This window comes from Gossypium hirsutum, chromosome A11, assembly GCF_007990345.1.
Source record: "Gossypium hirsutum isolate 1008001.06 chromosome A11, Gossypium_hirsutum_v2.1, whole genome shotgun sequence".
Lineage (NCBI taxonomy): Eukaryota > Viridiplantae > Streptophyta > Magnoliopsida > Malvales > Malvaceae > Gossypium > Gossypium hirsutum.
Window position 1 is genome coordinate 10,828,766 of NC_053434.1, and position 12,961 is coordinate 10,841,726.

Sequence of the window (12,961 nt, forward strand, 5' to 3'; positions counted from 1 at the left end):
CTTGTAATTTTTAGTTCCGTTTTTATTTCGTTCTTCACGAGATTTGGATTGTAGATCTATCAACTCTTCACGGATTACTGTTCACACTGCAATATTTATATTAAGATTTTTCTCATCTTTATTTTTGATGTTTTACGAATGTTTATCTTTCAAATCAATTCTATTGCGTGTGTTAGATCCATAAGGAACTAATCCCGTAGGGAGATTGATGAGTGGATGTGGGATTAATTAACACCTATGTAGGGTCTCTTAGCGGATTAGTTGGTTAGGAAAGGAAGAACCTAAAACCCTAGAATTGACAACCCTAGAAAGTCATGTAGGTAAGAATGAACCCAAAATCAGTAATACTTGTTGTGAAGACCTTACCCTAACTTGGTCTGACCTGTGACATCGAGAGGTAAGTAATTCTTGCTGACTCATTAGATTAGTGAAAGGCCAAGAGGCCTTATTAGGTTAATGACTAGCTGATTGGATAGAACTCAAAGTAGGAGTTAATTATGAACACTGAAATGAGTTAGCCTTATGTCGTAAAATTGATAAGTTTATAATCCAGTCTTTCATTATTTTATTATTCTTATAGAACATCTTTTATTATCACTTTATGAATATTCGTAATATAATTTAATTAAAGTACTAACTAAATCTATTAGTGTAGGAATTAGCTTTAGTTTAATCAAGCTTCTTTTGGGTACGATCCTCGAAGTATTTCCAATACTTCGTTATACAAATCTATATTACAACCTGACTCGTATACTTGCGAACACTGCCTAAATCTTTATCTTTTGTAGCAGTATTCTCACTTCCAACGTTGGTACGTCGGGAGGTGATCAGGTAGCCTTAGATTGAAAGTTAAATAATAAGGTAAACTAAGTTACTAGTTACCAAATTATTAGTAATTTATTTTATCATTTAACTATGAAAAGCTACAACATGGTCACTCGATTATCAGTGAAATTTTTATTATTATTCAACTATGAAACAAAATGATCACCTAACTATTAATTTATATATATATATATATTTTTTTTTTAGAAGATTTTTTTTTACCATACAAGCCATAAATGTAAAATTAATTACCACAATATATCACTATTAATTATTTTTTGCTTGTTATATTTTTAATAATAAATTTAGTATTATTATTCTCTTTTATTATATTGAATTGATTTTATTATAATATAATTTAGCATAATATTGCTTACACTAATTTTTATTTGATCAATTTTATAAAAAAATAATGTTAGAATTCAGAGTAATAATGCTTGCGAATTCGAAGGATTTTGATTTTTTTTTTTTTTCTTTGAAATTGGGTAGAAACAGCAGTTGTTTTTCCTCAAGCTAAAATAAAAAATATGATGCATGTTGGTGCAATTTGATAAAATATTAAAATAGTAACATTGTAACGAAAAAAATATAAAATCATAGTTGCGTAAGTTGATAAATGGAATTACTTCAAAATATTAATTAAGGTTTTGTTACATCTTGCTATTGTCATACGAATAACTAAATTTTTTTAGTGGTACAAATAATTTCTTTTAATAAGATTCCAAGTAAGAGCTTCTTAATTTACAATTTGCTTTGACAAGTGAACTTCCTCATTTCCTGTCTCATTAGATTTCAATTATCACATTTCATCTTAGATGACCCAAAGCACAATAGGTCACTCTATCTAAGCCTATGACACTAGGCCACTTGCCCTTCACCTCCTAATGGCAACTTGGCACATGGCACCATAGGATAGGAGACGAGAAAGCATATAAGGGTTTGAGGCCTAAAAATGAGACCAAGCTACCTACATCTCCTCTTATTCCCGTCAAGGTGGGGTTAAAATTTTTTTATTTTGAGATCAAATTTCTAAAAATTAAAATGTCTGAAAATTCATATAAATTAATGCATAACATCAACCCGATAAACTAATGTATGATATGATTAAATGTAAGACTATTACAAAACTATTAAAATAGTACCTAAATAAATCTAAGTCCTAAACACATAAAAATTATTAACCTAAACTAGTCGATAATTGCAAGAAATAGAATATTAGCAAAAGTGACAATGAAAGTAGGCACTTTGGTTGACACTGGAAAAAACAGAACGAAAAATAGAGGACAATAAATTGATTACGCAATTCAATTTTCTTATTTCTATGGAGCCTAACTCAATGAGATGAATCCACTATAGTTGAAATGAATACAACCAATGAACCTATTCTAACACATCCTAGTAAAAAATCCTCACTATTGTATCTTAAAGACTAAACCTCTCACCACTAAATGCTCCCATTGAGATTTTAGTTTGTAAAACTAGCAACAAAAGGTTTTACAGTCTCAAGTACACTCACAAAACAAGATTCCTCTATGAATTGATAAGTGCTACTTGCCTCCCTCTCTTTAATTCTAACTTACACAAGCCTTTAATATATAAGAGTTTGTGGCTTGCTAAGATAAATCAAAGATCTCACTAAAATAACATCATAAAAAGGCTTTACAAATATCCTTATAGAGTTCAGAATAAATCAAAGACCTTCAAGATAAGTTTTCAAATTAGTCCTGATTCAACCTCCATATTTTACGGGATTCGATTGTTTGATTCAATCTGATTGAATCTTCAAAGATTTATTGCTTCATAAGATGAATCTTCAAATATGGGTTAACACACGCCCACAAAATCATTTATGGCATTGCCCAACTAATTTAGTTGAAAAGATTTCAAACTCCAAACAAGACAAGTTATATTGTTTGTCAATGTGCTAGTGGGAGTGGCAATTTCCATTGGCATATCAACAACCACTTAAAAAACACTTGGCTTAACAATAAAACCTCTATCAAGATTAACAATATTTCATATTTAGAGCATGAATATCCATTTTCACAAAATAACTTTTAATCTGTCTTAATCTGTCCAAATATCATCAAATCAATTATTCTTAAGATAATGATACAAAAGATCATAAAGTCAACTCATATTTTCATGGATTGCATATCTCAATATATAAAGTAAGTATACCACATAAAGATCCTTAAAAATAATCTTGTTTAATTCAATCTCTTCTCCAATGATAAACACAAGATTAACTACACAAGATCCTAAAAAAGATGTAAGCAAATCATTAAAATATTTTGGTAAAATATGCCAACAAATAAAGCAATTTATATGTCTAGCATAGCACTTTTTCATTATTATTTCTAAAATTAAGCGGTTGCAGCCACATGAAAAAATTTAGAGAAATGTTTTTAAAAAATTAAAAAATTTTAGATATTAGTGAGTGTTTTTTCGAATATTTTTATGGGGGCCAATGACTTAATTTACTATTTATAATTTTTAAAAGTTTTTTTTTTGGAAATTTTTTTTTGAAATTTTTTTTCATATGACTCTACAATTGCGCTTCCAACCAACTTCAAATCTCGTTTTTCTCTCATTTTTTTTTTCTGTTTATTTCTCCCATCATCTTATCCAGTGACTCTCAACTTTATCCTAAAGAAAATGAACCATTCATCTTCTTCATCCACCCATTCTTGTATCAAGAAGTAGAAAGGTGATGGGTGGTACTGGTTGTATCAAGAAGTAGAAAGGTGATGGGTGGTACTGGTGGGACTACGACATATGTCATATAATTGTTGTAATGACAACAATCAATTATTAATTACTTATTACTTTGTGCAATATTTTTTTATTGATTACTTTTGTATTAGATGCTATTCTCTATTTGTCTTGTAATAATAAAATATTTCTTTTCAACGACATAAAGGAACAATCATTAAGGTATTTTATTAACATTTTAATAATTAGAATTTAAATTCGGTTAAAATAATTTCTCTTTTCTAACTTGTAATTTGATTTTTGTTAGAGGGGTAATTTGATTTTTGTTAGAGGGGTTGAGTATTTTGAGAGAAGTTAGAAATTTTTTTGGGGGTGAAATTAAATTATATACTTTTATTATAATAAAAATTATAATTTCATCATTTTAATAATTTATATCTTTATAATTTTTAAAAGATTTAATCAAATTTTTATCACTCGAGGAAGAGGGGGACAAAGTGCAATTTTACCATATTAAATTAATATTTTATAAATTATAAAGGGTTTAAATGAAAAATTTTCTATTTTAATGGACAAAGGCTTTGCTACTATTTGAAATGTTGTTCACTAGGTAATTGATCGAACTTCCAACAATCGAATGTATTGTCCTCTTATCAAGATTTTGTCCCCAACCCTCGTAGAGAGTTGTGTACGATTCACGAAGGGAGACACCTCGATTGATGGATGTAGACCCAATTTTTAGCCCGGGCCCATACATATACAAAAAATAAAACAAAAAACAGCAATCCTAATTTTTTTAACCAGCCCAATTGCATAAAATAACCCAAATAATTTTGGCCCGTTTACGTAAGCCCAATACTCATGCTCTAACCTAAACAATTAGAAAACTGAAATCTTAAATCCCTAAAAGCTTCATTCGCACCATAATCTTCAGCCACGATCACTCCCGTCACGCACGCACGCCCTGCTCCACGTTCGCATCCACATCTTCACGACCTGCAAGTTGAGCAAAAATAGCCAAAAACCGCTTGTATTTTGGTTATAAAAGCCTTCGTTTTTAAGTGTTTAGGGGTTTTTTTTTGGAAAAATAGAAGATAGAAACAATATCAACACACACAGAGAGATATTGCAACCATATTTGTTGAAGGTGATTAAAAGCCTCATTTTTCTTTCGATTTTATTTTCCTTTTCTTTGATTTTTTTATCTATTGTACGTAAATAATAAGAGAAATGAGGAAAAGCTTACCGGAGTCACTGTCGGAGGGCCTTCGCTGGGTGCGATTGGAGGGTAGTGGTGCTAGTATTTCGGCGAGGAAGCAAGGGGAGAGTGAGAGATTGGAGAGCATGAGGGTTTTTTTTAAACAAAAATCAAATGGTTTTCAAAATAGTTTTTTAAATTTTAGTAATAAGTTTTAAGCAGTAGCATTGGGAAGGGAAAAAGTCAGTAGATGACTTGGTCCACGTGCATTTGTTTTTTAAATGGGGGATTTGCACTTTTAATCCCCCTCCTTCGAGTCCATTTCTAAATTGGCCCAATTCATCTTTTATTGTCTTTTAAAATTTTCACTGAAGTTTGCATACTGTTTTAATTTGGCTCGCGCATGGGTGAAGTGTTCTGGGGCATGGTTTATTTACTTTTTCAGTCCTCGTGAATTTACGTACGCTACATTTGGATCCTAATTTTGGTTTCAACCGCTTATTTTGTTTATTAATTGTCCCTTTTATTTCATTTTTATTTTAATTATTTTATTATTATTATATGTATAATTCATTATTTCTTTAATTTATTTAGAATTTAACTTTTAAAAAATTTATTTAAACATACGTTTTGGATTACTTTATTATGATTATTATTATTATTTATTTATTTATTTTATTTGTTTGTTTCAATTGTAAAGTATAATTTTAAAATTCTATTTTATGTAGTATTATTCTAAATTCTTGTATAATATTTAATTAAAATACTTTTATATATTATTATTGTACATATATAATTATGATGAAATTAGTTTTATTTCATATACATTGTTAATTCTATTTTATTTTTATAGTTACTTTTAAATCTATTTAATATATATATTTTCTTTTCAAATCTATTAGGTAAATATTCTCTTTTAAATTTTTTTATATATATATTTTTAAATTTATTTATGTATAATTCGATTATCTTTAAAAGATCATTGTATATGTTATTTGTCGTAACCATTTTTTTTGAAAAAAACGGGGATCGACTTTAAAACGAAAATGGAGTCGCCACCAATCCTTTTGATGAGGTGTGATCGGATCACCTTAAATTAAATCATTTTAATAAAAGTTAAGATTTACTAAAACGATAATTTTTTGGTCTACGAAAATCAGAGAATGAGTTCGGGAGTCGGTTACTCACAAGGAAGGATTAGCACCCTCGATACGCCCAAAATTGGTACCTAGTTGATTAATTAGTGTCTTAGTGTCTAAAATTTGAAAACTTGAAAGAATTTAAAATACGATTCCCCTTTGTAAAGAAAATGCTCAAATGTTAAAGACCTTTTCGTCTCAAAATATAAAATGTCACATCCAGTAAATTAGGACACGACATTTTGAATTTTCGAGAGCGAGCTTGCATTTTATATAAAAATTCGTGTATTTCAAAAGGATATTCGGTTAGTTAAGGTGAACAAGGAAAATCGAAACCCAGTAAGTTAGGGCACGTTTCCCCGAATTTCTGAACACCGAATATTGCCTTTACTTGCAAAAATCCTATTTCGAGGTAACAAAATGCCATACCCGGTAAGTTAGGGCACAACACCTCGTATCTCCGAGAATAAGTATTTTTCAAAACTCGTATTGCGTTTTAAAAGAGTATCTCGTTATTTAGGTTAAATGAGAAAAATCGAAAACCCAATAAGTTAGGGCACGGTTGTCTCGAATTACCAAATACGAAATATCACTTTTATGAAAGAATCGTTTTAAGGCATCAAGTGAAAAACATAATGTTATTTATGGTAAAACATGAGAGCAAATTATGGTGCTAATATGTAATAACATAATAATAGGTGCGACAATGTCAAAAATAATAATATGAGCAATTATAAAAGGTGAAATAATAGCAAGGCTAGTAATATGCAAATATAAACAAATACATGAGGAAAATGAAATGATCGAACGCGTAAAAATAAATAAAACACGGCAAAATAAAAATGACAATGATAATGAAAACGATAATAATAATATAAATAATAATAGTATGAAACGATAATAACACATGGTATTAAACATGGTAATAATAATGTAAATATAAAATAGTAGGGAACATATATATGTACAACATATAAGTACTAGATTAAAAATATATATACAATATTTATTGAAAACAATAATAATAAGAAATAACTAATGATAACGGTATATAAATATATACATATATGTATTAAAATATATACGTAATAATAGAAATAAAAATGTATACGTAGTATTAAAAATATATACATAATATATACATACTAGAAATAATAATATTGAAACACAAATATTACATGAAATATACACACACCCATATATATATAATGATATTAGAAGTATGTATAAAAATAAAAATAGTATAATAAAAAGTGGAAAATGATGATAATAATATATGAATAAAAAAAACACATATATATACATACATATATCAAGAACATATTTATGATAATAGTATTGAGTATTAAAAGTATGTATACAATATAGACAAAAATATATACATAATGTAGTATTGAAAATATTTACATAATATAAAAAATATATGAATAATATGATATTAAAAATATATACATAAAAATATAATAAATATATATAATATATATATATATATAATGTATAAAATATATATAATACATACACATTAGAAATAATAATAATAATGTTACAAAACAATTATTAATAATACCTCATAAATATATACATATATATGTTAAAAATAAATACATTTTAATATTAAGATGATGATAAAAATAACCATTGATAACTTTACATATAAATATATATGTATATAAGTGTAATAATAGTAATTATAATACTAATACTAATAATAGACATAATAATAGTAGTAAAAATAATATAAATAATGTGTACATAATGATATGATAATTAAAAAAAGGACGATACGATATAATAATAACGTAAGGAAAATATTAATATTTATAATAATAGAAAATAAAAGAGTGTATTTAAAAGTATATATATAATATTATTGGAACTAATATTAAAAATTAAAATAGCAAAGATAATATAAAAATCAACTTAAATTTAAAAAATGACTAAATTCAAATTAAAAACGAAGTTTTGGGGCAAATTAAAAATAAAAAAGGGGCTTATTTAAACACGCATGAAACAACGGAGGGCCTAAAGTGCAATAACCCCCTTTCTAAAACACATAGCATCAGCTAGGATTAAATTAAAAATCGCGACAAATTTTAGGGCCAAATTAAAAATAAAAATGACTTAATTGCAAAGTAATAAAAAAGCGGAGGGGCTAAATGCGCAAATAGCCCCTCCAATGAAAACATGCGGATCTTGAAGTTGGAGCGGGTCGGGTCACGGGTCGGCCATGGGTTAAGGACCAAAACGACGTCGTTTTGGCATTAGTGACTTAAGCCTAAAACGACGTCGTTTTGATTGGCTATATAAGTCAAATTTCCCTAAAAAAAAAAACTTATTTTCCCCATTTCATAAAAAAAAAACTAACCCCCTCTCTCAAACTCTCTCAATGCCTTCTTTACTCCGGCCAAACTCCGACTAAGGTCCGGTCAGCCACCAACGTGAGCTCCGCCGCCAGCACCGCCGTCGGCCACCACGCACGGTGGTCAGAAATTCAAAAAAAATGTATTTTTTTATATTTTTTATATGCTTTTAAGATATATGTATATATAAAGAAAAAGAGAAAGAAAAAAGATTTGAAAAGAAAAAAAGGAAACGCAAATCACCTCTTTTCGGTTTTGATTTTGTTTTTCGTTTCTTTCTCTTTTTTGATGTTCAATCTCGATTATGTGTTTGAGAAATATGTTGTTTTCATTGATTCAAAAAAAAAATTTGCTTTTACATACCTTCCCCTTTTTTTCTTTTTTTTACTACAATCCGTTCTCTTGTTTTTTTATTTCAATATTCGTGTTTTTATACCCAAAAAATTCGGGATTTCAGGCTTTATAACCGAAATACAATGGATTTGCTATTGTCTATTTCCTTGTTTTCTTGCTTCTTTTCTGCCCCTTCTTGTTTTTTTCTTCTTTTGACTTTTGCAGGTGTAAGTGGAGCAAGTAGAGCAAGTGGTGGTGGCTAGGTTTTTTCTTTTTTTTGGCTGAAAATTAGTTAAGGTTGTGGGCTAATTGGGCTTTTAGGGTTTTAATAATTGGGCTTTTTAGATGTTGGGATTTTTAGCCCGGGAAAAATTTGGGCTGTACAGCTGCCCCTCTTTGCTTGTTGTCGTGCAACGAGAACAAAGCAAAGACTATAAAAGGACCAATTTTGCCCGGGCTCGCCAAGTCTTGAGTTCTTGATCCTTGATCTTCTTTAAATGGCCAATTGACGGCTTCAATCTGCTTCACTGCAACTCAGGAAGGCGATATCTACTATCTTTGATCTGCTCCCCGTCTAATACAGAGACACCAAATCTGTTATCTTCGATCTGCTCCCCGTCTAATACAGAGACGCCAAATTTGCTTCTTCAATCTACTCCTTGCAAACTCATGACTGTCATGTTGATATCTTTGATCTGCTCTCCGTCCAACACAGAGACGCCAAATCTGCTTCTTCGATTTGTTCCCTGAAAAAACAGAGATGCAAAATCATCTTAGATTTGCTTTAACTTAAGCACGTGAAAGCCTAATCAGCTACGTCTTTGATTTGCTCCTTGTAAGCACAATGATGCTAAACCATCTTGGATCTGCTTCAGTATAAACATCTGAAGGTTGGATCTGCTATGTGTCTACCATCCATCGAAGTGGAGATGCCAGACTTCGATTTGTTCTCTGACAATACAGAGATGCGAAATCATCTTAGATTTGCTTTAACGTAAGCACGTGAAAGCCAAATCAGCTATGTCTTCGATTTGTTCCTTGTAAGCACAAGGATACCAAACCATCTTGGATCTACTTCAGCATAAACATCTGAAGGTGAGATCTACTATGTATCTGCTCTCTATTAAAGTAGAGATGCCAGACTTCGATTTGTTCTCTGACACTACAGAGACGACAAATCACCTTGGATTTGCTTCATCGTAAATACGTGAAAGCCAAATCAGCTATATCTTCGATCTGCTCCACGCTGAATACAGAGAGATAAGATCTGTCATCTTGGATCTGCCCCGATGAAGGTCAGATCTGCTATGCTACAGCCTATTACCCTACTGTTTTGGGTTTTAAAGTGCACCGTCTCCGATAGCCTGTAAAAGTGATTATGCTTGATAATTGAGGATGCTATGCTCGAAGTGAGTCAAATGTTCCTAATTAAACATGTTATGATGCAGAATGTCATGAATATGACCCCTATCCTAAACTTCATCATTCATTCCTTCATTTGCCTTTCTTTTCTCAAAGTTTCATTTATGCTCAGCCTGTAAGCCGTCCTCCAATGCTACGATCTACTAAGGATGTCTGTAAGAACTGAATTATTGGCTTTGTCTATTTTCCTTTAGGAATGGAAGAAAAGAATTCCGCGAGTTCCTTCATCTTTTACTTGCGTGAATTTCTCGAACAATTGTCCTGTTTTAGTTTCTTGTATTATCTAGAATTTCCAGAGTAATGCGCAAAACTTCGTTTGTAAATATATTTAGTTCATCTATCATTATTTCAATGCAACATAGTGAAAGACGAATAAATTTTTAAGAATAATTAGATTTGAATAATTTATCAAAAAGATACAAAAGGGAATTAATCTACTAGCCTATCTTCTAGAAGAAATAGAATCTAAAGATAGCAAACAAGATAGAAGTTAGATCCTCTAGATATCGCCGCTTGAGTGCTTATACACCAGCTCCATGAAGTCTTTCTTGAGTTCAAAATGTGTTTAAAAGATCCCAAGTACTCCGTTGATGTCCCAGTTTGTAGCATTCTTCGCTCTTTGTAACAAGATCACTGTGTACTCTTCAAAATTTGAGCTGGCCTTTCGGGTTTTCGACTCAAAACCCCTTTGGTCACAAGGTGCCCTTTGCGGGTTTTCACCTTGGCCTCTCCGTTTTTGATTTTTTTTTTAAATCTCAAGGCACCCTTTGCGGGTTTTCACCTTAGATTCTCTTCTTCTTTAGACAAAGTATTTTTTAACTGAGTCCAAGTTCACTAGATTGGGAAAACTTTTCCTATCCATTTTCGCTAAGATTAATGCATCACCGGAGAAAGCTTTCTTCACGACATACGGCCCTTCCCAATTCGGCATCCATTTTCCTCTAAAATCCTTTTGAATAGGAAGGATCTTTTTCAGTACAAGGTCTCCCTCATGGAATTCTCTTGGTCGAACTTTCTTGTCATAAGCTCGCATCATTCGCTTTTGATACATCTGACCATGTCGAATGGCTTTTAGCCTCTTTTCCTCAATCAAGTTCAACTGATCATACCGAGATTGAACCCACTCAGCTTCATCTAACTTTACTTCTGTTAAAATTTGAAGAGAAGATATTTCTACTTCAATAGGTAATACTGCTTCCATCCCATAAACTAACGAGAATGGAATTGCCCCAATAGAGGTTCTGACAGATGTTCGGTAGGCTAGGAGTGCAAATGGCAACTTCTCATGCCAATCTCTATAGGTCTCAGTCATCTTCCCCACTATTTTCTTAATATTCATGTTGGCGGCCTCCACTGCCCTATTCATTTTTGGACGATAAGGGGAAGAATTGTGATGCTTGATCTTGAACTGGTCGCAAACCTCCGCTATCGTTTTGTTGTTTAGGTTCAATGCATTGTCGGATATGATCTTCTCAGGCATTCCATACCGACAAATGATCTCTTTCTTCAAGAATCGACTCACAGTTGACTTAGTAACATTCGCATAAGAAATGGCCTCTACCCATTTTGTGAAATAGTCAATGACCACGAAGATAAACCGATGTCCATTTGAAGCCTTAGGTGATATTGGTCCAATGACATCCATGCCCCATATGGAAAAGGGCCATGGAGAAGTCATAACATGTAGAGGTGAAGGTGGTACATGTATCTTGTCTCCATAAATCTGACACTTATGACATTTCTTGTCGTAGTTGATACAATCCCCTTCCATGGTAGACCAATCATATCCAAATCTCATGATTTGCCTAGCCATCGTGAACCCATTTGCATGTGTCCCGCATACGCCTTCATGAACTTCTTCTAAAATTAGCTTAGCTTCCACGGCATCAACACATCTCAAAAGTACTTGGTCTTTCCTTCTCTTGTACAAGATATCCCCGTCCAAGACATAGTCGCAAGCTAGCCTTCTTAACGTTCATTTGTCATTTTCATTGGCTTGTTCAGGGTATTTACGATCCCTCACATATCGTAATATATCCTGATACCAAGGGTTATCATCCTCTTCTTTCCTTCTCAATGTTGCAACAATGTGCTGAAGCCTCGTAGACACTCATTTGAATTGGTCTTATCTCTTCTTCTTTATTTGCCTTAATCATTGAAGCCAAGGTTGCTAAAGCATCTGCCATCTGATTTTCGTCTCGTGGGAAATAATTGAAGGTGACGTCATCAAACTCCTCAAGCAGCCCCAAAACTACCTTTCGATAATTGATCAATTTAGGGTCCCTTGTTTCCCATTCATCTCTGAGTTGATAAATTACCAACGCAGAATCTCCATATACTTTTAGGGTTTTTATACATCGCTCTATAGCTACTTGTAGTCCCATGATGCATGCTTCATACTCAGCCATATTATTCGTGCAATTAAAGTCCAACTTGCACGTGAAAGGGTAGTGATTGCCATTTGGGGATACCAAGACTGCCCCGATTTCATTTTTGACTGCATTAGAAGCCCCATCAAAATTGAGCTTCCAAGAAAAATCAAAGTTCAATGGCTCATAATCCTCTAGAGCCCTACTGGCCAAGAAATCTACTACCGCACTTCCTTTTATAGCCCTCAGACTTATGTGGATTATATCAAATTTTGAAAGCAAAATTTGCCATCTCGCCATCCTTCCATTCAGAGCCGTTGACTCCATCATGTATTTCAATGGATCAAGCTTTGAGATGAGCCAAGTGGTATGGTATAGCATGTATTGTCTTAATCTCCGAGTTGTCCAAATCAGAGCACAACATAACTTTTCAATCTGTGGATATCTCATCTCACAGTCAATGAACTTCTTACTGAGATAATAGATTGCCTTCTCCTTTTTCCCTGACTCGTTATGCTGGCCAAGCACACATCCCATAGAATTACTGAACACTGACAAGTACAGTATTAACGGCTTATCTAGGCAAGGTGGAGATAATAC

At 31.9% G+C, this 12,961-nt stretch overlaps 1 long non-coding RNA gene across 1 annotated transcript; it reads right to left on the bottom strand.

The window, feature by feature from the left end:
- Window positions 1-4,128: 4,128 nt before the first annotated feature.
- On the bottom strand, window positions 4,129-5,227 carry LOC107923120 (uncharacterized). The gene is made up of 2 exons (XR_001691530.2): window positions 4,787-5,227; window positions 4,129-4,536 (listed from the first exon to the last, which is right to left on the bottom strand). It is a non-coding gene; the product is annotated as an uncharacterized lncRNA (long non-coding RNA).
- Window positions 5,228-12,961: the final 7,734 nt, after the last annotated feature.